Source organism: Talpa occidentalis, unplaced genomic scaffold (genome assembly GCF_014898055.3).
Source record: "Talpa occidentalis isolate TD23 unplaced genomic scaffold, MPIMG_talOcc4v2.1 talOcc4.13, whole genome shotgun sequence".
NCBI classification, from domain to species: domain Eukaryota; kingdom Metazoa; phylum Chordata; class Mammalia; order Eulipotyphla; family Talpidae; genus Talpa; species Talpa occidentalis.
The window spans coordinates 5,681,279-5,706,177 of NW_023601322.1; the positions used below are offsets into that span (position 1 = coordinate 5,681,279).

The following is a 24,899-nucleotide window of genomic DNA, read 5'->3' on the forward strand; positions in this document are numbered from 1 at the left end:
TCCTCTCCCTCAGCAGTGTACTTCTGTCAATCCACCTGTTCTGTTCCCCACTCTGCCTCTGAGTGAATCCTCTCACCCCCCACACCTCTGGCCTGTACCCCAGTTCTTGTATGCATAAATAAATAAATATTTTTTTAAAAAAGAAGGCTTCTCTGATAAAACTCATTTCTGGAGAATACCCCTAACTCTAGGTATCTTCATTTGGTTAAGTAATGGTAGCGGTTTGCCCCAAGGTTCACAGAGCCTCAATTGATCTTATTTCCACATACCCAGTAGGTGGCACTTAAGATATGACCCACTCAGGACATTGCGGGAAAGATTATTTGATCCTTGGGAGAATCACTCTGACCCTTTAGTGGAGACCAATGCCAAAAATTGAAATCATCAATTCTTGTGCCCTAACTAGGTTGGCCATGATATATGAAGATTATAGGTCCTTTTCATGGTACATTTAAAATGCAGTTATAAGTGGCATGGAAAGCTTTCCATGAGTTGACCATTTGATTCTTTCCTATTTACCTTCTCACTCTTCACTCTGTATCATTCTCATTTTACTTAAGTGTAAGACCCGTTCATTTCGTGTGTGTATTATTCTATCTCGACTCTTGAAACTTTCTCCTGCTATTCCCTATTCCTTGAATATCTCTTCCACCTCCCTTTACATAAATAGCTCAAGCTTTCATATTCACATCCAACTCTGTCTTGTCCAGGAGCCTTTTATGTCCTTCCTCTTTGAACTAATGTGCTTTTGCAATTCACCTCATGTTCCCTGTGGATAGCTTTAGGATTCTTATATATCCAAATGTCCTGATCACTTTGAAAAACAGTCCACGATCCCATTCACTTTAGCCCTACCTTTCATCATGGCACTTGTGTGCCTGCCAATTTGTCTTAGAAATATCTTTTTTAACCACAAATATACATACTATAATGAAAAAGAAATCCAAGGACTTAGAGACTACAGTGAATCTTTTTTTCATTGGGTAGTCTTAGGTGAATGTAGCTTTTTGGTAAATTTAAAAATTATTTTACTTGTTCTAAGAAAGAATAAGTAAAATAATTTAAATAAGTAAAATATATTTGAAATTGGAAAAGCAATCACTATAGTTTCAAAGGTAGTCAACTTTCATCATTTAACCGTGTGCATGTGATTATTTTGTCATATAAATGATTTTAAAATGGTATCCCCTTTGAAATGGGCTACAATTTGTATAAACCTTATTTTGCTAGGAAATCAGACACTGTAGTCCTTATCCCCTTATTAATTTACATCACTTTGTTTTCTATTACTTGATAGACAATCAGAATGTATTCTTACGTTGGAAAAAAAGCATTACATAGTGCCTCTCCTTATGAAACAACTCTGAAAATGCTTCTCACTTCTATTTTTGTAAAGGATTGTGAGACTCAATTAACGCTGGTGTGAAGACTTGAAGGAGGCTGAGGACTGACACTGACAGTTTTGAACACACACGGGAGTTTATGTTTCACGGAGATCGAGGCTGCAGGGCTGTAGTAGGTCTGGTGGGACGTAATTGTTACAATCCTAGGAAGACACAATTTAAATGAAAGAAATTTTTAATGGGCATAAAACTATAAGGATTTTCAATTTTTAAGAATAACAAACTTTGGGGCCTCCCTCGTGGCGCAAGGGGTTAAGAGGCAAACTATGAAGCTATTCGCAGCCACTGCAGCAATAGTTCGATTCCAGGCCAGGGAGAAACCCACATGGCACAGCAGACCTCTCCTGTCTCACCCGCTGCTACCTTCAGCAGTATATTTCAGTCAGTCTGCCTGTTCTGTTCCCCACTCTGTCTCTGGTGAATCCTCTCACCCCCACCCCCAGCCTGCACCCCAGTTCTTGTGTGCATAAATAAATAAATCTTAAAAAAAAAGAATAATGGACATTATCAGAGTTAGGTCTGTGTACACTTTGCAATCTGTTTGGTTTAAGATATTGATGGTGATTTCGGTTTATGAACTAGAAGGACAATTTTGTGATTGCAAAGAGCACCGTACATACAGCCTGGGTTATTTTATTTATTTTCTGTTTTACTTTATAAATTAAAGAAAAATTCTATTGATAAATGTTAGCTTGGAATTACCCAGCAATCAAAACACAGCAGTCTTTGTCTGGCAGCCATTACCCAGCAGTTTTTGCCCAGCACCCAATACCCAGCAACCATTATCTGTCTCGTGAAAGTTTTGTATAATAAACTCTCTTAAAAGTACACTCAAATTTTCTGAGCATCCTATTATGAATCTACATGGGTTTGAACTAAAGTAACTCTGAAGTTTGCACCAGTCTCTTTAAGCATGTTGTGTTTTTACATTGTCTTATGTTTAAGCTAATCATTTCAAAGGTATTGATTTATGATTTGAGTCTCATGAAATGACACAACAGTGGGTTCTAATGCTTATTCAGAACTTCAAGCAATAACATTTAATGAATATTATCCACATGAAAATAATTTTACTAGAACCTCCCTGGTGCTGCCGGGATTCAGTCTCAGCGCTATCAAGCTATCTCTAGTCACTGCAATGTGTGAGTTTGATCCAGGCCTGGGAGCTGACCCACATGGTACAGCAGACCTCTGCTGTCTCCCCAGCTGCTCCCCTCAGCAGTGTATTTCAGTAGATCTGCCTGTTCTGCCCGCCACTCTTGTCTCTGGTGAATCCTCTCACCCCCCATTTCTCTGCCCTATACCCCAGTTTTTCTATGCATAAATAAATTTTAAAAATCTTTAAAAAAAAAAGAAAATAATTTTACTAGAAGATAATGTTTGGTCATAGGTCATGCAAATTTGGGGAAATAATTTTTATTCACTGACTCTCACAGATAAATTTATGAACTGAGTACACTACATATTCTGTCTTCAGGATGGCATAATAAAATGTGGGTGCAATGTGGCATGCTTGGTAGATAAGGGAAATTAGAGTTAATGACTTGGTTTTACCAAACTGTGAGTATGTTTTTAATGGAAATTAAATCTAGAGTTTTGAATCTAAAACGAACATAGATATAATAAACACTTTTCTCAGAGTCAAGGAAAAAAGCTCATCTTAATAGAAATGTCTATTTCCTTTGAAAGTATACATTATTTTAAAAATAAACTGAATCCATTATTTTAAAAATAATTGTGCACATGGTTATGTTTCAGAGGGACAGGAAACAGGATCAGAAATAATGCCAAGCTAGTTGCAGAGTGACATTGCGGGTGGTAAATTTGGAGTTAACTGGCCCAGTTGAATTTCTGATAACCTCAGTTTGAAAAATATATGGGGCCTATTGTACACTTGTCAGAGAGGCCATATTTTGTTTTTATAACAGACAGTGTTCAGTAATCTAAACACAGCTAATCAAAACTAAGCAAAATTAAATAAAACCAAGCTAATATTTTTTTTCTTTTTCAGAACTAACAACAAACACATTTACTCAAAAAACATTTCTTGGGTATTTGTTGTTCACAAACAGCAAGAAAAACATATGTTCCAAACTCTCTGCTGGTGTCACATTTCCTACTTTCCTATTGATGATTCACTGTGCTGGGTAGAAGCTGCCACCCACCTCACCCACGTGGGCAGTGCCTCCCCAAGGTTATAGTCAGAAAGAGGAAACTTTGGCAAACAATATGCCAAGGAGCTTCCACAGTTGTCTACAAAACCTCAATCAGGTTACATGAATGTGTTTTTCTTTAAATTGTGGAAGGTGTTCATGTGTGGTCTTTAAGAAACATCACCGAGGTTACAGGCTTAGGAATCTTCAGGAGTTAAAATACTCGTATTCATGCAATTTACTGGGTCACCATTTTCTGCTCACTGGGTCAGATTAGCATATTATCAAAAGGATGGGTCAGGATGATGTTTTGGGAAATGGAAATACATGGAGAGTAGAGGAGGCCACTTTGCCTTGAGGCAAGATAGTGAAGCTACTGGCATCCTGACCATGGAATGCAAAATTTTCTTGCTCTTCCTGACTGATGAACGAGAACATTCACCAAATCATTGCCATTTACCAAGGCTGCATTTCTGCTCCAATAGAGACATCAAAATCCTGTCCTGCATGTACCATGACCTAGATCCATTTGTTTTCTACAGAAGTAGGTGGGTGGACTAGTTCTTCCGGTACATTTGGCATTTACATGCCATTCCCCTACTTAGATTAAAAGAAAAAGTCAGAAAAGTTAGACAACACAACTTGAAGTGCAAGAGAATTCTTCATGGAGTGACCTTGATCAATGAGAAATGAAGGGTGGTGGGGAGCAGTCCAGGTGGCTTCTGCATCTTTTTTTCCCTTCTATAGTATCATTCGAGATGTGGCATATGTAGAATAAGTATGAAGACATCCTTTGAGGCCACAAGACACATCTGCAATATTTGTTCACATCTGGTAACTCTGTGGCCATCACGGTAACAAATCATCTTGCTTTTCCTCCATCATTCTCTGTTTCATTTTTCTTTGTCCTTGCTCTCATTGACCTGAATTTTCATCTCCCAAACAAAGCATCAGCAATTTCGCTTTGCCTTGGGCTGTGTTTTCTAAGATCCTTGGGATATTGTCAATTTTAAAAATGTGAAAGCTGAGAAGAGACCAAAGGTTGCCCAATAATTATAACTATATGTCACAGACTTGGCATGTTTTGGTAACAATGGATTTCCTTTTTGTCTTTCACAGAGTTTGTTAAGAATTGGCCATCTGTTTTGTACTATACATTTTCCTTTATATTGCAAACAGATTATTGATACTCAACTCCTTAAACCTTTTTCTCCTACACCTGCTCTTTATCTATGTCAATTATATCCATTAACTATCTCTGACAGTAAAACCTGGCAGACTTGTCAAAAAGAGGAATGAGACAAGAAAGAAAAAGAAATTATGTCACACCCAATTATTTCCAGTTCAACTAAAGTCTGTCAATTACATCCATATCACCTCCTCCCATGCTCTCACCAACTTTCATTAAATGCTCTGTTTTGCTCAATCAACTTACTCAATTTCTTTCTAACCATATTTTCTCAACTTTATCCAATGTAATCTGATCACATCATCATTTCCCACTTTCTTTCACTTAATCCAGAGAATTCTTACATGATTTAAAACATTTTTCTGTGTTAGCGGCAGCAATGATTAATGTGATAGTTAAATAACAATGATTAAAAAATGTGTTTAGAGATCCAGTAGGCAATTGGAGGCCAACTGCATACAACAATTTATTAATCAACAATTGGTTGATGAATTAATATTCTTTTTATTTATTAGTGGTTCAAGATAAATGTTTTAATTTCTGGCTTAGAGTGCGTTCAGTAGGAACGTGAACCTCTGTCATTAACTAAATGATGGCAGAAGGCAGGAAAAAAATGTTACTCGACATGTAACATTTGATTGAATCTGATTTTGACCAAAGTCAACTAGCAGAAAAGTAGCTGTATGTATTACAGCCTTCTCTTAGCCCTGAATTATCAAGTTACCTTCTTGGTATACTTTTTAAAAGGCTTCATTGTGATAATCTCAATATTTATAGTGTGATTGTCACTCAAGATGGACCAAATGTAACTTTGACTCACAGTACTATTTAGTTTCATTGCATGAGACTCTCTAAATGTAATATAACTTTATGGCTATGCATCTCTTTGCCAGTATAACCAATGACTGTGTTCTAGGATTGAGGAAGAGCAAGTGTAAAGAGATTAGTGTAGGGACAGATTGAGCTAAATTTATGAAGATAAAATCTTAAGCACAACAGGTAGTGCAATGAGAAGATCATTAGAAGAAAGGCCACATCAGGGAAAATTTTTTGGTAAGGGATTTTGATTTATTCTAAGTGTTATGGGGCAGGGGGACTATCTCATGGCTTGAATTTTTAATGTTTGCCTTTAAAAGAGTGTAGAGGACAGTAGTTCATTGAAGTTGCCAGGGACTCTCTGAGACTGTCATGCTGATTCAACAAATAGCAGTTAAGTTCCCATAAAATGTAAGAAATAATCTGTTTATGTGTAAACACTTATATGATAAACATAAGAAAAAGAAAACATAAGAAAATCAACTAATTGTTGAAGCTCTATTTCATGTCCTTGTCATCCATCATGAACCTGTAAGAGTTTGGTACATAGAAAATAAAAGAATGGTTAAAAGTCAAATTAGAACATTCTTATTATAAGATATTTTATGTGGAAATCTTCTATTTAGGCCTTGTCTTATCTCTGTTTTATAGATAGCAAGGTGCTCATATAATATCCATCTGATTTTTTTAAAAAAGATTTATTTCTTTATGCATACAAGAACTGGGGTATAAGCCAGAGGTGCGGGTGGGGTAAGGGGTGAGAGGATTCACCAGAGACAGAGTGGGGAGAAGAGCAGGCAAATATACTGAAATACACTGCTGAGGGGAGCAGCTGGCAAGGCAGGAGAGGTCTGCCGTGCCATGTGTGTTGCTCCCTGGCAGCCAGGGATCGAACCAGTGCTGCAGCGGCTGGTGGTAGCTTGAGAGTGCTGTCTTTAACCTCTGCAACAACAGGGAGGCCACTTCATCCCTGAGTTTTAAATTTTATATCTGTTTACAGTTTTACTCATGCTTGTTGATATTAAGGGAAATCTGATCAACAGAAACTCTTGTGCAGATAAAAAATGATAAGCATATTATTAAACTGTTGATATAGTTTTACAACATTGAGATCTGAAAGACATGATGGACTACCGGTCTACCATTCTGGACATCACCGTACCCATTAGAATACTCAAGTCATACCTCTATCAGGCTGGTGGGGTTCTTTGGTGTCCTCTCCTGGTTCTTGCTGTCGGAGGTGGTGATTCTGGAGGGAACATCTAGCTCCAGGGAGGCTGGCTCTCTTTGGGCATTCGCCACAGAAAATCTTGATAAAGGGGAAAAAAAAAAAAAAGAATGATTAAATACAAATAAGAATAAAGTATGGGAGACAGTTATAAAGATTATGAGGAAAATATTTACACATCTTTTATCTTCCCAATAGAAACACAGGAAAGGACAAATTCTGTTAAATGGTTCAGAAATCTCATGAATTTTCCCCAATGCACCAAAGTTTAAAATTATTCTTATCTCGAAATAAATTCTATTGATCCCATTTTTTTTTCATTCTGGGTCAAAAATAATAACTTGAGTGACAGACCTTTTTCAAATTACGAATTTTATTGTGGTTAAAAACCCCACATACCAGGAGTACCCTCTGAGCAAATGAACCAGTCAACTCTGAAGTAGAAACACTGCAGTTTTGTTAACAGTGCAGAGAGTGCTACAGATCTCAAGAACTATTCCATATTGCATCATTGAAATGTGCTTGTCCTTTGAATTGCCTTCTCTTTAAACAACAGGGTAGATCTGAATAATTTCAAGATTCCCTTTGTTTTAGAACAGGAATGAGGTAAAGTTATAAGTCGTGGTGTTCAGAGGAACTTTCTTTCAGCCGCTTGCCCTGTCAGTGAAATAAATACAACTTCACCTCCGGACACAAAGTCTCTGAATCACAAAAGTTATAAAACAAGGGTGATGATGCAGATCAGCTCTTTAGCAAATGACTATTTCCCTCCGTGAGCCTGTTATAGAAACACCACTTATTAAAAAGACAAAGCCCAACTAGAATGCCCTCTAATTTATCCATGTTTTCCTCATAATTTGGCTTAAATGTTCCCACCCTCCTCTCAATTTCCATCAAGTATTACCTGCAGGTTCTGACAGACACCCTGAAGTGATGTCACCACTCGATCTGGAAAGCATAACCCCCACCTTCTAACTTTTGATGCATTTTGTACATTAGAGATGCCTCTTTCATGATTGAATGTCACTGGAGCAGTTATTGATAATTGATTACTCTGATTCTTGTCCACAATAGCCAGAGCTGTGCTTTCCTCCCTGTGGGGACTTAAATTGCTTCTTTACAAGTGAATGATTGAATAGATAAATGGCTTAGACAAGTAATTAATGAAAGCAAAGAAAGGTTAAGTGGAATAAACAGAATAAATAGTTTAAAAAATTGAATTAACCAGGGTGTAGGGAAGATGAAATCACTTTCTCTAAGGAAAAGTCTAAAAAATCAATAATCTTCCTTTTTTCAGTATTGAAAAGAGTGAGAAATCTAATTTGCTAAAGTCAAATTTGTTGAAATATGATGCAAAATAACTAATTCTATATTTAATATGATTTTTAATCAAATCATTACTGTCTTCTACATTAAAAATCTATAAGTGCAATCTAGAAAATTGCTCCAACCTGGTTTGGAAAATATACTGTCTTTAGTTGGATATAAATTTTAACAGACAGCTGTTTTCATCAAACATATAGGAAGTTTAAATTACCTAAATCATTTTAGATAATAAAGACTGATATGTCTATAGGAAAATCATTTGCTTGAACAGAAAGCATAGTGAGATTCCATATTTTATGGAAAACAAGTGCTTTGATCACAACAGGAAATTTTTATATTTTCTATTATTTTTATGTAGTAAATGTCTTGCACAGTGGTGATTATTTAGAATATATAAAATTAAAGAAAACATTTATTTAGAAAATATTATTTTAATAATAGAATAGTTAATACCCAACTGCATATGAACTATATCTTTCTTATTCTGTTCTCTGTAGTTTCTCATGAACAAAAAATAACTAACCTTTCTGTAGGCTAAATATTTCCCTGTGGTCACATTAGAGTATTTGGCAAATTTAATGAAGTCCCTAAAGTAAATGAGTATCATGTTGAAAGCACATCTCCTTCCTCTGAACTTATATACTTTTCTTTATTCAAGAAATAATTATCTACAAAAAAGATTAAATTATTAAATTGTAGATACTTATTTGGATTCATTGTGTAGTTCTTAAATATGTTTCCAGATTAGGTGAGCGCAGTAATTTAAGTTTGAAAGAAACCTATTGTAATGTTAATGCATCTATTTTTCAAATGAACAATTCCTCTTTTGTTGAATATATTGAAATTAGCAAAGTTGACATTGTCAATGATATACAAGTAAGAATTAATTATATTCATATAAATTAGATAAATTGTAAAAACTCCTATTGAATTCTAATACTATTCAAAAAAAAGATGCAAATAAATCCCTCTACTATATTTTGGAGGAATAGTGCATTAGCTGCTTTTATGGACCCAATGCAGTCTGAATGTGCTGTCTTCCTCTATACTTTCCTTCTCTGTATTATACGATAGATGCTCTCCAATATTTCCCAAAAGAGAACTTCTGCCCAAATTGTAAATTTAACAAGACTTCCGATTCCTAGATGTTCATGGACATCTATGCTTATTTCACTCCGTAGGTTTGGGAAATTCTCAGCTATTATATCTTTGAATATAGTCCTTGCTTCCCCCCGCTTCATCTTCTGAAATACCCATTATCATCATGTTTCCCCTTCTAGCTGACTCTGATCATTCTTGTAGAGTTTCCTCATTTCTTTTTTTAAATATATTTTATTTTATATAATTCTTACATCATTTTTCATTTTTGCACAATGTATGCATTTACATTTTGGTTGTATTCTCCATGCAATTCCCACCCCCCTTATTTTGACCCTAATCCCTCCTCCCCCGCTATAGTGTATCTCTGGTTTATAGTTGCTTGTTGATTTTGATTTTTACTTTATTATAATTAGTCTTTTTCCTGGTCCCTTATTTAGGTTTTCTAAATTCCTGCTATGAGTGAGACCATCCGGTATTTTTCTTTTTCTTTCTGTCTTATTTCGCTGAGCATGATCCCTTCCAGTTCCATCCATGTTGCTGCAAATGGCATGAGTTTATCTTTTTTGATTGCTGACTTTCCTCATTTCTTGCATGGGCCTTTTGATTATAAGCTGTGCCGTGTTGAAGTCAACACATTTTAGGTATTTTATTTCTTAGCTAGAGCTGAAGGTGAGTGGAGGAGAGCAGGGAAAAACAGTAGGGGACCAGGACAGCAGCAGTCAGGAGAGAAAGAAAATAATTTGTGAAATCAATGGCATTTATTGAGTAACTTTTAAGTAATTTAAGCAGTTTATCTCCCGTGCACACTTCCTTTCATCCACATAGTCACTCTGGAGACAAGCTTTATTTCTGACACCAAATCTTAGCAAGAAGAAAAGCAAATCTCAGTTAAGTCAGGTAACTGGCACTGAGTCGCACAACCTATCAGTAGCAGAACGGAGATCTGCACATGGTTCTATTTGTCCAAACATTCCACTAGCTGCACTCCATAAAGTGTCATGACACTTCTCTAAGACCTACATTCATGACCTTCTGTTATTAAAATTTAATTGGCAGCAAACTTCCTACCTCTAAGACTGAGGAAACAGCTGAGTATCAAATACTTAATGTGCTCCACTCCAAGTACTGATTTCTTAATTTTGTTCTTGATCCACACAATTAAGAGGAATTGCTTTTAAGAGAGTAATCCTTGTGTTCATCCAACATACAGGTATGACGTGATATGCAGCAATAGAAGATCAGGAGAGTTTTAATCAGTTTAAGAAAACAAAAATGGACTTGATCATCTCAGAGACTAGTGATAGGACTTGTAATAAGTTGCTGACAATGGACAAGTATTTACAGATAAAATAACCTAAAATAGTCTGAAGACCTGAGAAGAATGCCTCATTAAATCTTTGGCCAATGATTGAAATTATTGTATAGAATAATTATATCATTATGTAGAATTATTGTATCATTATGTCCAGAAAGTTTCATGATTTACTAGTAAGCATGGTATTGTTTAGTGTAGTACAGCATAGCACAGCATAACATGGTGGTGCAGTACTGTTAGTATGATTAGTGTGATATTGTTTGCATGGTGCTGTTTATAGCAGAGCATGAAATAGAGAGCACACAGCAGAACACAGCATCAACTGGTGGAGGTTTGTGCGAAGACAGGAGTTTAGGTAAAGACTCAGATGCCTAGAAGTCTCTGAAATATGAAAGCCATGTTGTGGAAAAACCAGAATTTAAGCAAAGATCTATCCTCATACTGCAACTTGTCATGAATTTCTGTAATACTCTTGTTTGGTCCAGTAAACAGTCTAGTTTCTGGATGAAACTTCCGGAACAGTATTTACCTGATAACAAAATTACTTCTCTGTGCAGTAAAGATTCTGGATGAGGGTTTTCTAAGTTTCCCACTAACTGGGAAAATTTGGGTCCAAAGTCCCTATGTTCTGCCTACTCCAGAAATACAAGCAGAAACCTTGTCTGAACCTCTCGCTCCTACGGTCCTTGGAGAATTATGCCCAAGACATAAGGTACTCGCTTTCCACCCTTAAGGAATTCATAGTGATTTATTTCAAGTTAAATGGTGTAACTTAAAAACTAACTCTGATCTCAGGTGCATTTCTAATTTTTGATGGTAAAGTGACTAGAACATTAAACTAGACCAAAGACTTAGCTTCCCATCTCATGCTCCTTCCCATGAAAATTCACTCACCACAGAACGTGTCAACGGTGTCTCAGGGATACGATCGGGTACTCTCGCCCATCAGCAGGGAATGAGAAACAGAGTACCACTTTTATGAAGTGCGTGGTATCTTTGCATGACACTAAAGGAGAATTATAAATATCATTAACACTATTAAATTAGATGCTTCAATTTACAGTTGTAGTTAATTGCTTTACATTTTGATAAAATTATCACAGCTGGATATTTTAAACATCACCCTCGATGTACAATACATATAATTTTATATAGTCTATTAGCCTTTCAAAATAGTTTTTCTCCCTCATTAACATTAGTAATATTAGTCCCAAATACTTGAAGCATTTTTTTTTTCTATTTTTATAGCGTTAAGCTATTAAAGAAAAACCATCACACTCTCTGAGGAGGGCACAAGGAACTGGTTTATGCTGTTTTTGTTGCTCCAGTACATATAGACAAAAGTTTCTGTGACTTTCTGAGGCTAAAAGTGACAATTCTACAAATATTTTGTCTTGAAAAGTCTTCTAATATATTAAATATTAATCAAAACGCCTGTGTGTACTCTACGTCTGGATGTGGCACATAGATCTCAGTTATTTGTTATAGTTATGATTATGATGGATGCATAAGAATCTCTGAAGCTGAGAGTTCTACAATATTTATAAAGGAAGAATCTCTGTAAGTTATGGAATATTTTGCTATACTTGCTAAATTTAATTTTTATGATGGCTGCCATCAACGTAGTACAGAAACTGGAAAAATTCTTGCTTTATACGGTCGATTTAAAAGCTGGCCAACAAAGTAGTTAATATATAGGTTCCTTTGAAACATGAAGGACTGGCTTACAATAACCATTACTGACTGTGTGTTCTGGATTTCTCCCTGGAAAGTTCCCTATTTCATGCCAATTTATTTGTTTGTTAACTAAAAGTCCTTAGCAAAAGAAATGCATATTACCTAGGAGAATTAACACATTAATTTTGTATAAATTGAAAGCAAATTCAATAACCATTCATTTATGAAATCTATTGTTCTAGCTGGGTGCTGAGAAGCCAATGAAGAACCCAACAGTTTCTTTCTGAATTAACAACAAATCATAGAGCTTGTGAGGAAATAGACAATTATAGAAAACATCTGATTTAAACTTGCCCCTTGCAACTCTGACATATGCCTCTGTTCTATGCTTTCAAGATTAGCCATTTCTCACATTTTTATAACATCGGAAAGATGAAAGTGATAATGCCTTTGACTAGTCAGTAAGATAACCAGATTTTTAAAATTGCAATGATTCCAAAAGTGTTCAGGCAGGGCATACCATTTGCTGCCTAACTTCTTGGACCAAATGTCCATCCATGAATCCATCATGGTGGCTGAGGGACAGAGCACATTGGCCTGGCATGGGCTCTTCTCTCCCTGAGGGCAGAACTCAGAATTGGCCTTCTCTCCACACCCCGTAAGCTGGGTATAGACAGGGGGTGGGAGTGGAGTCTTTCTTCACAGGAGAACTAGATTTTGTTACACCATAAGCAATATTTCACAGCTAAATCACAGATGACCACTGTAATCTCCATAAGTTCAGATATGAAGGATTAACTTGGTTGTTGCAAATGATAACAAAGTTGGGAAAATATAACTCTGTATAGAACAACTTAGACACTGCAACATCGAAGGTATTTTATTTGTCTCCCTATTTTATGATGTGTCCTTATACTCTGGTACTTGATAGACTTAATTGCCTTCCACAATATCTTAGTTAAAAATCATATATCTATGTGTTGAAATATTTTTCTCATTAATTGTACTTTAAAGAATGAACTATTAAGTCCAGTGAAATCAACAAAAGACCATGTGACCTCCTAGGCTTCACTCATACTTTACATGTTACTTAGAAACACCTAGAGGTCTGTCATCTCAATCAATCAATAAATCAGTCAATCAGATCACACCAATTTAATGAGAATGTCACCCATAGTTCACACATTTAGTGAAACTCTTTTGGGAACATGTTCTTGACTCTATTCCTTGTCTAACACTTGTGTTATTGTAAATAATATGACAGTCAGAAGTCACTAAGACTTTACTCAACTTTTCAGTAGCAATATTCAGTTCTTTGGATGTTAGTTGCTTGGATTTTAGTTGCTTAGAGGGTGGCCCAATGGCTGTTTAAAAGCCTGAGGATGGTGGTGGCAGCAATGAAGACGGTCTCTAAAATCCTCACTCCCTGGTGTAGACATCCCATGTAATCCCTTCCCCTCGATGTGGGGGACGGGGTAAGCTGTTTCTCCTGTAATTAGGTTGCTTCAAGCGACAAATTAGCAGGTTTGAGTCAATCCAAGGATTTTCCTGGATGTTCCTGATGTAATCAGGTAAAAAAAACTATGGAAGATGGACCCTTCTCTTCCAGAAGCCAGCGGGCCCGCAGCAGCAGGCTGGCTGTGGCTGCTCCGGGAGGCACAGGCTGCCATGTACTCTACAGCCATATGGCAGTGATTCCCGCCAACAATATACAGAGACTTGGAAGCAGATTGTTCCCGAGTCAAGCTTCCGTGTGTCTGTAAGTGTCCAGAGGATTGAATTGATTTCTTCAGTTGAGAGCCTCGTCTGATACGGAGTGGAGGACCCAGCTGAACTCTACTTACACTGGCGCCATGTAGGAGCTGTGAAATAATAAATGTGTTGCCATCAGCCACTACCTTTGTGGTTATTTGTTAGGCAGAGATAGAAAAGTAATTCAAAGATAAAATAGTAGAAACTATAAATAACAGTTGTTTGAGTTGCCTTTCCTAGATGTGCTGTATCCAGAGGACATTTATTTTGGCATTAAATATCAGAGGACTTTGTTTTGATAGAACCAGACAGAGGAGAATGTTGAGATAAAATGGAGCATTCCGATATACTGGATGGCATTTTCACAGGCGGGGAAGATTAGAGCAGCCTCAGCTGCTCTGATGAAGAAAAATGGCGCTGGAGAAGTTGGCATATGCTGTAAACGGTCTGCATGTGAGAACCAGAGGCCGCAATCTCGTAAAATTGAGTAGGAGTCCTGTCTTAAAACTCAAACAAGAACACAGTTCTTGCCTGGATTTTATATCATTTTGGAACGAGGCAGAGGCTGTTGATAAAAATTATGGGGGAAGAAGTTAATGCATCCCTGTCACATACACCTGAAGCACTGTAATTACCTGGCTTGGACTGTGAATGAAATTCTCTCACGGGATGACTAACTGTTTTGCTGTTGATAAAGAAAAGTTCAATCTTACAGGAATATTGATGTATTCAGAAGGCCATGCCTGTTAGCTCAACAGATCCGTAGGTGACAGCAAAATCTCGAGGAACAAGAATAACTTGGCAGGTGGATAGAGAATAAAAATAAAAGGAAATCAGGGACAGATACTATTAGCAGAGCCATAGGAAATATTTGTAACTGGATTATGATTGAGCATCAGAATTCTGATTTCTTTTTTAGGGGAAAACAGGGTAAAATACAAGCTATTGGGATCGTTCAGGTAGTGAAGGAACTGGAAATATGTTAGGTGGGTCATCAAATCTGGAACTCAAGTACTTTTGAAAAAAATAGACTATAAAAGAAAAACAGGCATGGTTATGTATACAGATGGGGAAACAGAGGTACAAGTTATTCTCTGCATCACTTAACCTGTTCTCATTTAGTGAAATTATGATTTTATGATTTGATAATTTTATAATATACCAAATTGAAATATTGATGGCAGAGTAAAAATATTGACTATAAGCACATGTAGTAAAGCTGAAGCATATATTCAGTTATGTTTTAGTTGCTCTCATAGTCATTCCTCAAACACAAACCCAAGAAAATGGAAGCTGCCTCCTGTAGCTTCAAAGAACAGCCCTCCCCAAGAGGGAGAGAGGAGAGGACAGAAGGTCCCCCTAAATTCCAGCTAATAACACACGTCTGCTTCCACTTTGCTTCTAGCTGTGTGAGAGCAGTGCCTCTCTCAGGCCTAACACTAACTCCCCACCTGCATTCTGAGTGCCCTTCTCCTTGTTTGTTTGTTTTTTTTTTTTTTTAGTTTCCAAGGGACCCCTTTTATTATAGCCGTTCTTTCTGGGATTTGGGACTTTTCTTTTGGACCTTCTCACCAGCAATTCATCATGTTTTTATTTTGTTTATTCAGCGAAGATCCTCGCCTGCACCTGTGCTACCTCAGTTACTACCTTCTTTACCCTCCTCCTTCCACACAGGAACGTTCCTGAGGTGACTATCCTGATGGTGTCCAGCCTCCGCATACCCTGTACCATCCTCAAGCTTGATCTCTCTCCACTCCAGAGACTCCTCCCCAAGGTAACCACTCATGTGGTCGCTCTTTCCTTCCTTAATTCTGTGGCATCAGGTGTCCCCCTAATCATTACCTCTACTGACTCTTCCTCCTCTTTTCATTTACAGAATATCAACAGATGACTCTGGCTTCTTTGAGGGTCAATGTCATCATTTGTCCGGTCTTAGCCATGAAGAAAGGCAGGCAAGCATCGAGGGGGTCTGACCCCCTTCCACGCCACTCCCACCGGAAGGCATCTTTCCCTTGAGTGATCTCTGGCTAACAGCAGCATAAATAATTCTGACGAGGAATATTTAGTCCACAGCGATGTCATCCTCGGGAGACTTTCTCCACTACTGCTTGTTTGCTTCGTGAGGGAACAAAGGAACCAATTTTCAAATTTATATTCATTTTAAAAAATTATGTGTTTTTGAAAGGAGTAGTTTTCATCCTAAATTAAGCAACCACAATTTTGATAATTTTGAGTATTCAGCTAATATTTTATTCTTATTTCAAACAAACTGTCTTAGCAAGGGTTAGATTTAAAGAGAGTTTTGCATTTCTATCCTAGTGAAAAAATGAATTTAGGAACTTCCTATTTTCTTCTCTTAGGATCATTATCTTTCCAGTTCTGATCCATGTCCTCCTTGTTTCAGAATAATAACTCCAAACACTCTCTTCTACTCAAACACAACTTAGCTTTTCAGGGACTATTTCCCTCATGGCCCAGAAAGTAATTGCTTTCCTAATCTCTGTCAATCTCATGAAGATAAAATGCTACTACTTGAATAATTCATTTTCTTAAGATTGTTTACAATTTAAAAAAGCATTGCAGAAAATGTCTCTTTACCCAAAGGAAAGGCTCTTTAACAATGGATATCTTCACACTGACAGACTGAGTTTTAGAACCGGCACTTCAAACCACAGCTCTCAGGCTGAAACCAGCCCGGTGCTGGCTCATGGAAGACCACTTCACGAGGGTTCTCCTCATTCACCCCAATTTGCTCTTTTAAAATTTCTAACTGCCCCTCCTTGTACTTTACATTAATAAATGCCATTCTATTTCCTTGGAATTATTTTATTACATTTGTAGTCACGTCAAACTGCACATACTCATTCATTTTCTAGGCCAAAACAAAACAAAACAAGCCAACATTCTATGGCTTAGTGAGGTTCATTTCCAGTTCTGGACTCCATCCAAGCACTTTTTATGCTTTCCTGAGATTGTCTCCAAATCACATGTGACCATGCAGTCATGAATGAGATACTATTGCATGTAAGGACTTTTGCTTATTAAATTATACTTTATATGTTGAGTCCAAGCAAACCCCTGTCTCCTGTGAGCACCTCGAGCCTGAACTCAATCCAGTCACATCCACTGCACTGCGACATCTGATTAGCTGTTTCACCAGGTGTCACAAATTTAGGAGACCCAAACCCGAATCCCCCTGCTGTGCCCCTTCCGGCTTCTCCCAGGCAGCAAACCCTCTTCACTCAGACTCCGCCATCCGTCCCATCACTCAGGGACAAACCTGTCACTGCTGTTTCCCAGACATCTCACAGTGACTCAGACAATCTGTCACTTTTACCTCCCAAATAGACCCACATCCTGCCAGGTTCCTCCTATATCTTGTATCACCCCAGACTGAATCAACATCTTCTCTGGCTCAGGTTACTGACATGACTTGTTAATTGCCCCCTAATGGCAGCCAGGCTCAGGCAAGTCATCTTTTGTGGTGGAGCCACTAGGCTGATTCTTTACAATACCCTCCTGCTCACGCCCTTGGGTTTTTTCTCTAACAGAGCTGATCTAGCGGCCCTGTCTAGTCATTCTGTGATGTGTATCACTGTGGGGTCCTTAGTGATTTTTCCCCTCTTGATGAGTGGCATTTTCCTGGTTTTGTGGTATGGTTTTTGGCATAGCTGCTCATTTTCTATTGGATTCCAGCTGTTGTTACTTTGACTTTCTCTATTACTAGATTTTTCACTTTCTAATTTCTCTAACTAGATGGGGCGTTGCTTTGGGGGGTGATTACATTTTTTAGAAACAGTTTGAGATTTGCTTTTAGGCTTTGTTAAGTGGATGCTCAACAGTCCTTTACCCTTTTATCTGGGGCTAATTTTCCCCTGTAGCCCCAAGACTTCCCTTTTTGTTTCCCCTGAGAAATATACTTATCCCGTCCCCTGAGAAATATACTCTCGGTGCAGGAGATCTCTTTACCCAGGTTGGGGTACGGGAACCATTCTTAGCACTGCGTGAATTTCCAAAACCAGTCCTCCTGCCTCATTCTGGTGGGTCCTTCCTGGCTGTGGTGATTTCCTCTAAGCACTAAGTTGCCTGAGAACTCTGCAGGTCTCCTGAGACTGTGAAGTGCCCTTCTCTGCAGTGATCAAGTTAATTCCTATATCAGGGCCCACAAAATAGAGCCTCCCCACCCCAGTGGCCCAGTCCACACCACAAATCTCAACTTCAGTCAGCCTGCCCTTCCAGGAAACGCCTCACTGCCAAGGAAACCTAGCCCCACCACAGTCTTCCAGGTGGCTTACGCTGCTGTCTGGATTCTAGAAAACGACCTGCTAGCCTTGTAAGGAAGTCCCCACTTGTAGCCTTCCTTGCTGTCTGCTTTACGTTTTCTTTCTATAATACCTGCTCTCGCCCAATATCCCTAGGGAAGAGTGCTCTCCTGCTTATGGGGCGCTCTAGCCTCAAATCGTGAATAATTTTCCTTTGAATAAAAGACACAAAACTGATCTCTGGATTGTATTATTATTGTTATTTGACTCCAGTTTCCAAACTGGAAACGGCTTGGGCTGTCTGAACTCTCACCCCCCAGCTTAGGAATGCTCTGGGCTGTGTGAGTGACGTCTCTTAGCAGCATCCTGAACACTCTCAAGAAGCCAATTGTGAGACTCACCTCCTTTGTTCCTATCTTTCAGAAATCACCGTCCCAGCTGAAAATGGCCCAGTTTGAAAACTGTTCTTACCATATAGTCTGTCCATTGTTTAAAGATTATTTCAGGAAGAGAGAAAATCTGTCCCTTATTGCTCCATTTTAGTTGAAAGTGGAAGTCCAGAGATGGCTCTTATGGAATCAATGCTTTTCTATTTTTTTATTTTTTTCCCTAGATAGACTTGTTTCTATAAATTCAGTGTATCAACAAGATTTTCTGCAATTAATCTTGCTGTCTCAGCTCAATATATTACCTGACTTTACAAAGCTTTAGTAGAGCAACAAATAGAAAATTTTGCCTTTGTTTTGCTTATGTTCACAAGATGAGTGTGTGCTCATGTGCATGATTTTTGTCTTTCTCCAGTGGTCACTTTTAGGAGAATTATGGGACCTGAATAGTATTATAACACAGACCACGGTTTGTGGCTCTTTGATTAGGTAGTGTATCCTCTACTACTGACACGGTGATAAACTGCTGTCTGTGTTACTTATCTGCATGTGTTTTCAGCTCCTCGGTTCAATTTTTATTTCATTGGTCCATCTCAGCTACTGTGTATTAAATCCCTGGCAACCCCCCAGAGGTGCCATGTCGTTGCGAAGTAATTTTCCACACCTCTCCTGGCATGAATCCATAGAAATTACAGTTATGTGCATATTAGCCCGTGTACATCGAAGGTAGGACAAATAACAAACCAAAGTCAAGAAAGTAAAATTTGAAAGGAATAATGAAGCAAAGATAATGCAAATTGTCTTTGAAATTGCAATTGTTTCATTTTTTCTCTTTAATTATTTTCTAGGGGGTTGTGGAAAACTGAAAGTAGATAAAACAGTGGAAAACCATTAGTCTTTAAAATATGCATAGAAAGTACTTTTTAGTCAAGTAGCTTTTTCATAACAAAATACATTATTAAAAAGAAATGCAATAGTAATTGTTAATGTGGAAATGCTTAATCTGTAAGGAAGTCAATAACAAATAAATGTTTTCTATAGTATTTTGGGAACAACCAACCAATTAGTTTGAATGGTCTTGATTATATACCAAAGAGATTTTAAAATGACTCTTAGAAATAAAAGTATAAAATTATTATGCTTAAAAAATCAATATTTTTCATATATTAACTGTTTTTTCTAAATATGAACTTCTCATGACCCACTTTTTCTTTTTTCTGTTCAGTTGATGTTCATAATAGTCTCCACAAAGCTACTTCTGTTATCTAATTGGATTCTTCAGCACTGCATAGAAGGTATTTTTTTCTATTTTCTTAATAAATGTTCAACTTTTATATTTTTTAGCATTTCACAAAGAGACCCACATTTTAACTCTCTGTTCTATTTAAAGTAGTAGCAAAGAGGCAGGAACAGTAAGTTTTTCAATATCTGTTCTTTACTGATTTCAAAGAATGTGTTTTATTGCCTAATTACAGTGGAATATAACAGCAAAGCTCATGACACACACATACACCCTCCAAAATCTGTAAAAGCACTCAAATCACCTGTGGTCCTGAAATGTTCCTGTCATTAGACTTATTTTCTAAGTAATGTGGAGTTTCAGCAATTCTTGAATACCTAGTTCTTGAGTTGAATTATTGACTTGAGTTCTTGAGTTGAATAGTAGAAGGCAAATATAAGAAAATTCACATACTTTTCACTATTTCCATCTCCACTGAATGTGTTTGAGTTTTTGATGTCAGTCTAGGGGAAGTAAGAATGGAAAAGAAAATCACTTGCAAATGAGTATGAAGGGCAAGTGTTATAGAGCAGCCCCGATATTGAACGGGTTCCTGGCTGTGGGTCCTCACACGCGCACTTATAAGGGACTTATTAATACTCCACTACAGACACACACAAAAGGTTCATAAAAGGTTTATTTACAAGGGAAAAGGAAAGAAGGAAAATGGACAACTCAGGGAGAAAATAGGGAAATAAAGTCTTTCATGTGTCCTACCCGATCCGACGACCTGGAAACCCAAAGTCACTCTCAGAGCTGGCCGGACGCTGCGAGCTAGCAGGGAGCCAACATGGGGGACCCCTCCAAAGCCCACGTGTCTGGCTTTATACCAACCTGGCTGCTGAACCCCACCCTCAGTTCCCAGCCACCTTCCCTTGGGTGGTGATGGGATTTGGAGTTCCCAGTGTCTTTGGCTTTGGCCTGGGGTGGGGGTGGAGCCCACAAAGCCTGTAAGGAATTAGCTTTAGGACAGCCTTTTCCCCCTAACACAAGGAGGACACACTTCTCTCTTTTTCTGCCTTGAGAGAACCTTATTTATTTGTTTGTTTAACTGGAGACCAAGTACATTTCTTAGATTTTGAGACAGAGCCCAAGTCATCTCTCTTTATTTTGGGTCATGTCCTCTACATATTGTTGGTAAATCTTTAATATCTGTTCTTGTTTTATAGAGACAGTTTCACGGTATTGACATTATTATTTACTCTAAGTGAAAGACATAAAATAGGTTCCAAACCTTGTGTTACTACACCCAACATAAATTTTCTGCTGGAGATTCTTCATCGACTTCTCATTTTCCCTACACGTTGTTTCTTGGTGCATATTCTTTATTGTTCCTTGTGGTTTTCAGTAATGACTCATACTGGAATAAAATGACTGATTCCTGGACTAGCTATTTGCAAATGATTCATCTGGGAAAACCCTGGTGCGGGCAGGAGGATGTCTTCCTCTAGCACAGGCTGTGTTCTGAGTTTCTTTGGCTCAAGCTCACAGAGGTCAGCCAGCTGAGTGCAGCCCGCTCAGGCTGTGCTCGAGGTGGGGGCAATTCTTTCAGGTTTAAGTACAGAATTCGTGAATTGTCATCAACCCCAAATCTTTGACTTCTCCTTGAAGCCAAAGAGGGCGCAGTTTGCTCCAGCTAGATGCCTCCACTCCATCTTACCACTGCGGAAAACAAATGACTCACAGTCTTGACTTTAAAATATTCCACTTCCTGGGAATGAAGAGTTGAGGCTTTGGCTGAGATGTGTGTCCTGGGGCGCTTTCTTTACTTTTCCCTGCTATTACTTTAACTGAGTTGTTGCTGCTGGCCTGCAATTTTTGATTCAAGGTTTTTAATGTCCGCTTTTTCCATTTTAGTTATTTTGAAAATTGCATGTTTTATTTCTAATAATTTTATTGAGGTAATATTACTTTACGATGTTGTCGCTTTCAGTTTGTTTGTCCTATGTAGTTTGTTTGGAGTTTACCATTGAGGTTTTACATCTAAAGCTCTACTTTTATAATCTATTTAAAGTTAAAAACAACTTAATCTCAAGCTCATTCTAACAGTCCCCATTTTTAAATAATTTTCTCCCTGCCTCCATATTTAATTTTTGTCTTACTGCTTTGAAAGGCGGTTTTCTCTCTGCTTTATAGATGTCCGTCTAGTATTTCTGGCAAGGCTGGTTTATTGAAAGAAATTGCAATTAATACTATTAAATACTGTAAAGTTATTTATCACTCTTTGAATTCTGAGTGATAGAAGAGTACACTATTCTTGATCGGAAGTCTAATATCATGCCATTTCCTTTGGACTTGTGAGGTTTTTGCTGAGAAATCTGTGAATAGTCTTATGGGGGCCTTCCCTTGTATGGGATCCTTTGCTTTTTTTCCAATGGCTTTTAGGTTTTTCTCTTTATCTTTAACTTCTGCACCTTTAATAATGCTTTTCAGTATTTATCTGCTTGTGCTTATTTTGTTTGGTCATCTATGAACTTCCTGCATCTGCACGTTACTTTTTTGGTCTCCCAAGGGAACTTTTTGGCTACTATTTCTTCTAGTGAGATTTCTGCACCTTTCTCTCTCACTTCTTCAAGAATAGTTATCATGCAGTGTTGTTCCTTTTGCTATTGTCTTGCCAGTCTCCTTTTGTCAAGTTAACATGTCATGTTAACATTTTTTTAAATTATTTTCTTTTTGCTGCTCTTTTTGAATGGTTTCTACTACCCTGTCTTACAGATCTCTGATTCAGTCCTCTACTGTATTTTTTTTAGTTAAAATATTATATTTCTTAATCTCTAATCTCCCTTTGGAACTTATCCTTATCTTCTTCATCCTTGTAGTACTCATTTGTTCCTCCATTATTCTCTTAATTTCTTGGAGTTTCATTAAAACTGCTATTTGAAGTTCACTTCTGGAAGTTTACTTATTTTTGTTGCATTAGGATTATTTCCCAGGGTTTTATGTTGATCCATTGATTGGGGGGAATTTCTCTGTCTCACTATTTTTGTGCTCTGTTTATTTCTACAGATTAGGCTACACAGTTTTCCTTCCCAGTTTGACGTAACAGTCCTGGGCTAGCATTGACGATTGCAGGGTCAATTGTTGGGCAAGAATGTTGACCTTGAATTCTGTGCTTTCTCCTCTTGTACAGGCTCAAGTCTGATCAGGAGGACAGAATCTCAGGAGCCAACACAGATGGTAGGTCAAGAATCCCATCTACAGGGTAGGGGCCAGGAATGTATAAACAAGAAGCTTGCAGATGCGGGAGCCAAGCACCCGGGCACCCCCCACATGCTGCGGCTGCTTAAACTGGAGGAGGGGTCCCTGACCTTGTGAGGTTTGGCAGTTTCTCTTGGAGGTTTAGGCAACAGAAGAGCAACAATTTCTCCTGGAGGTTTAGGTTACAGGCTGAGGCCACAGACAGGTGTAGGGGGTGTTTGCTGTGTCATAAGCAGGCTGCCCAGAAATCTACCAGGACCAGGCAGGTTTTGTGGGACCAGGGAACATGGCTGAAAGCAAACTTGGTGGTGTCTATGACTGTGCCTACTCCTAGCAAATGTCACAGAATTTTCTCTGGAAACACACGCCTCTCTGGTTACTGTGGGCGGGTGAGTTCAGGAAGCCCGTGGAGCCCAGGATGGGATGGGCAGGTGTTTCCGAGGGGCCAAAAACACTGACAGAAAACCCTGGAAGGGAGCTGTGAATGCTGATTCTCCCGGCAAGTTGCACACCATTTCCCCTGGGGGCCCACACACCAGCATTCACTGCAGACCAGTGTGACCCAGTAGATGCAAGGACTGCCTTGAACCCTCAAGCCCCTGATGTCAAAAGGGTAGGGATAATTCCCCAGGTCTTGACATGGTTTCAATCAGTAGAGAGTCTGTGTGGTGCTGCACTAAGAAAAGAGAGCCTAGAGAAGGCTTCTAGCAGTCTCCACTTGAGTGGACACTGTAGCTCCTTGCTCCCCATGCTGAGATTTTCATTTCCACAAATCTGTGCTTCAGTTAGGGCTGCCCCTTTCCTCACCTCTGCTCCCCAGAGTCTTACTGTTTCCTAGAGGAAAGTCCCTCCATTTTCCCCACCTGGAGAAGTGCTGGCCTCCCTCCAGTGCCATTTCCAGGTGCTAGAACTCTCCATGCAGGAGTGACCCCATCAGTCCCCAGGCAGAGGCTCTGTCCGCTGATGCACCCCCAAACTTGCAGCCCAATACCCCAGACTATTCCTGGTTGAACTGTCTCAGACATTCCTGCTTTTTTCGATGGTTTCTGTTTCTTTCCCTTGTGGAGACGCTGATCCTCAAATCCTCAGTATTTTCCAAAGCCAGTTGCTCCAATATAATTGCAGGTTTTTGTGCCTATGGAAGAAGAGGAGATGGTTGCAGGATCTGCTCCCCACCCTCTCGCTCCTCCAAGATCCAGAGGCATTTCTTCCATTTTAACTGTGGCTAAGAGTCTGTACATATCATTTGTAGTTCTGCTTCAGGTGATTTAACAGAAAAAAAGAAAAAATAATCAATTTATTCTTCCTCACTTCTTCATGAGTGCTTTTCAAGAAAATCGAACAAGTTTTTATCTTTTGTTTCAGAGCCTGCTAACATGAAACTCCTCTCATTGCCCTTTCGTGGTAGAGAATTGGCCCCTCCCCTCCAGAAGCAGGCAGAAAAGAGAGATGTTGACTCTCCATCAACTCTCTCAGGGAGAAATTAAGTCACAAGAACCATATTCTTAGTCCCTGATTTATTTTCAATCTATGGTGTGTCTTTACTTCTTATCATTCCATAATTGCTTTGTACTTTTCATGAATTTACAGACCGGTTAAAAGATGAACTCTGTATAATTCTTTTGGTAGCATTTAAAACGGAGAGAAATGTGATGTAGGCTATTTCACTAATTCTTGATTACACGGATTTATTTAAGTTTACCCTAGTAGCTATTTCTCTAATAAACTCAGACATTTTCACAGATCATTTAAAAAAAGGTAACATCACTATGATGGTTGATTTTATGTGTCAGTTGGCTAGACCATGGTGC

General features: G+C 38.4%; 1 long non-coding RNA gene across 7 annotated transcripts in view; it reads right to left on the minus strand.

Annotated features, from left to right (window-relative positions):
* Positions 1-1,050: 1,050 nt before the first annotated feature.
* Positions 1,051-24,899, minus strand: part of LOC119242985 (uncharacterized) — a 40,349-nt gene continuing 16,500 nt past the window's right edge. For 4 of the 7 annotated variants that reach the window (XR_008551331.1, XR_005124596.2, XR_008551334.1 and 1 more), the window contains 3 exons: positions 11,426-11,537; positions 6,747-6,870; positions 4,587-6,090 (listed from right to left, as the gene is read on the minus strand). This is a non-coding gene — a long non-coding RNA (uncharacterized LOC119242985). Of the gene's footprint in view, positions 1,547-4,586; positions 6,091-6,746; positions 6,871-11,425; positions 11,538-13,499; positions 14,071-20,152; positions 20,352-24,899 lie in introns of those variants that run through there. The other 3 variants (XR_008551332.1, XR_008551333.1, XR_005124597.2) reach the window with 3 other exon arrangements.